Source organism: Piliocolobus tephrosceles, chromosome 13 (genome assembly GCF_002776525.5).
Source record: "Piliocolobus tephrosceles isolate RC106 chromosome 13, ASM277652v3, whole genome shotgun sequence".
Lineage (NCBI taxonomy): Eukaryota > Metazoa > Chordata > Mammalia > Primates > Cercopithecidae > Piliocolobus > Piliocolobus tephrosceles.
The window spans coordinates 50,061,216-50,064,781 of NC_045446.1; positions in this window are offsets into that span (position 1 = coordinate 50,061,216).

Genomic DNA, 3,566 nt, shown 5'->3' on the forward strand with positions numbered 1-3,566 from the left:
GGGATTACAGGCGTGAGCCACCGCACCTGGCCTCCCTTTTTTAATTAGAAAAAAACGTATATTATAAAACCAGCTGTAAGCTGTTTTTCCTATATATTTGAACAGGTCGAAAATAGGGAAGGGCATAGATAATAAACTTAGGTTCTATTTTCCAGCTGTTTTAGACCTACTGATATTAACATTCCTAGAAGTATAATATAAACTTAACCTCAAAAAAAATGAGTATTTTTTTTCACAGAAAAAAGTATTGTTTATCTCCTGTATCCTGAAAAAAATTAAAATGGTATTATATTAGTCAGGGTCTCAGCAAGAAACAGATGCACTCTCCAAAGGAGTAACTGAAGAGAGTATAATCAGCATGTGGGCAGGGGAACAGCGAGTGATAATGCAGCACCACTGTCAACCTGTGGCCAACATGGAGTGGGGAAAGGTAATAAATAATCTGATATCTCTTTCCTATTGCTTTCTGATCTACTAGTGTCTTCCATTAGCTGAGCCCAACCAGGAGCTAGAGAGGAAGGGATCTTACTGATGCAATCTATAAAAGATTAAAGTACCACGGAATACTATACAGCCATAAAAAATACAGGAGGCTGGGCATGGTGGCTCATTCCTGTAATCCCAGCACTTTGGGAGGCCAAGGCAGGTGGATCACTTGAGCTCAGGAGTTCAAGACCAGCTTGGGCAACATGGCAAAACCCCGTCTCTACAAAAAATACAAAAATTAGGTGGGTGTGGTGGCATGGGACTGTGGTCCCAGCTACTCAGGCTGAGGTAGAGGGATCACTTGAACCCAGGAGGTCAAGGCTACAGTGAGCCAAGGTTGCGCCATTGCACTCTAGCCTGTGAGACAGAATGAGACCCTATCTATAAGAACAAAACACAAAATCGTGTCCTTTGCAGTAACATAGATGGAGCTGGAGGCCATTATCCTATGGGAACAAACACAGGAACAGAAAACCAAATGCCACATGTTCTCACTTATAAATGCAAGCTAAACATTGAGTACATCTGGACACAAAGATGGGAACAATAGATCCCGGGGCTGACTTGAGTGGAGGGAGTGGAAGAAGGGCCTTTTGGGTACTATGTTCACTATGTGCATGATGAAATCATTTGTACACCAAAGCTCAGCAACACGCAATCTACCCATGTAATAAACATGCACATGTACCCTCTGAATCTAAAATAAAAGTTGAAAAAAGAAAAAAAAAAGGGTGAAGTATATCTATAGGGTCATCAGAGAATATCTAGCACAATGACATTAAAGTATAAGCAATTCCACAATTTTCCTATACATATTTCCAAATAAAACTACTAGAAGAGTACGAGAAACATAGAGTTTTAGACTTCAACCTTTGGTACTATGTAAAGTATTTGAAATTATTACTACTACTATTAGAGAACTTTTTTTCATCCACTAATTTTTTTTTTTTTTGAGACGCAGTCTTGTCCTGTCACCCAGGCTAGAGTGCAGTGGAGTGATCTCAGCTCACTGCAAACTCCACCTCCCAGGTTCAAGCGATTCTCCTGCCTCAGCCTCCTAAGTAGCTAGGATTACAGGTGTGGGCCACCGCGCCTGGCTAATTTTTGTATTTTTAGTAGAGACAGGGTTTCACCATGTTGGTCAGGCTGGTCTCGATCTCCTGACCTCGTGATCTGCCCGTCTTGGCCTCCCAAAGTGCTGGAATTACAGGCATGAGCCACCACACCCAGCCCACTAACTCTTTTAACTAAACTCTATTGAGCATCTAGTTAGTGTGACACATTAAACATATGTACGAAGATAAATATGAAACATTCTTTATCCTCCAGCGGCTCCTGATTTAGTGTGAGGACAACGTGAACAAATAAGTGCAATTAAGCTTTGTATGTGTAGTTGCATTTTTTTTTTTTTTTTTTTTTTTGAGGCGGAGTCTCGCTCTGTCGCCCGGACTGGAGTGCAGTGGCCGGATCTCAGCTCACTGCAAGCTCCGCCTCCCGGGTTTAGCCATTCTCCTGCCTCAACCTCCCGAGTAGCTGAGACTACAGGCGCCCGCCACCTCGCCCAGCTAGTTTTTGTATTTTTAGTAGAGACGGGGTTTCACCATGTTAGCCAGGATGGTCTCGATCTCCTGACCTCGTGATCCACCCGTCTCGGCCTCCCAAAGTGCTGGGATTACAGGCTTGAGCCACCGCGCCCGGCCGTAGTTGCATTTTAAAATGGGACCCTTTCTGTCTCAGTTTGGCTGAGGCTCCAAGAAAGTAAAATGCCAACTATTCTCATATTTTATAATAAAATGGAAAACCACAAAAAGTAGAAATTGCCCAAAAAAGGGTGGGGGGAGTGGAAAGGGAACTGTTTTTGCAACTCTTAGCTGTCCATCTACTTCTAATTCAGAGATTGGAGTTTAGAAGATTTTGAGAGAGTTTTTGGTGTGCTGTGAGTGGACATTGCTTTTTCCTCACCTCACACCTAGGGAAAGAGGCTTTAATGAAACTTTGATGTATGATCCCTACACCTGGCAGGGGGGTAGGGCAGGGGTTGAGGTCACAGTGGACTAGCGTCTGACTCATATCTGAGGAATTCATTCATTCAATACTTAATGTAGCACTTATTAAGTACAGGCACTGTATTTGCCTTTTCTAGGTACAGGCAAATTCAGTGGTGAGCAAAATAGATAAAAATTCCCCCACTTCATGGAGCTAACATTCTAGTGGATGAGAGCAAAAAATTTTGGCTAATTGCAAAAATTAGTTTGGGATATGGTCAAAGTCTGCACTCTCAGAGGCAAAGCCACTCTGTAGGTATTTGGATTAGACCAGGGCTACTAGAAACGGTCACAAAGAAGGATAAGATTTTCCACAGAAAAAAGCTGGGGGTATAGCTATACATGCTAGCAATTAACATTGAGCTGACAGCCAGATGAAATATATTTACCCAAGTGGAAGCACAAGATTACCAGTATTTTCTCATTGAGCTAAGGTGAGAATTAAGGTGTTACCAAAGAACCCATTAAGTAACAAATGTCAACTGTAAACATCTGCCAAGCTCAAAGAGTAGCAACCCTTAATCACAGAACTGTAGTAGCCAAGTTAAGAACTTTCTTGCCTCTTTCTCTGTTTGAACTTGAAAGAAGGAAGGAAACCTGGAGTTGGTGATGATGGGAGTTGGGGTGGGAGTTGGGGTGGGGGTGGGGGTGGTGGGGATTAGGAGAGAAATTTTAGACAGAGAAATAAAAGGGAAGTCAAACATTTTTTACTTAAACAACCAGAAAAGTCATGAGATGTGTATCTTATTTTATTCAATGAGCATGGAAGGATTAATTCCACCAGGTGTGTTTTAACATGTGGAGTGAAAATAAGTTACTTACAAATTGCACCCTATACATCTATTTGTTCAGCTTACCAGTTACAGGTGTTAAACATAATAACACGATAAGATTTACACATCCATGAAAAAAATGTTCAACTTGGCTTTTATTTAGAATTTACTTTTATTTGATTCTTTTAAAAGCCTAACATAACTTACCAATTACCTTTATTTATTTATTTATTTATTTATTTATTTATTTATTTATTTATTT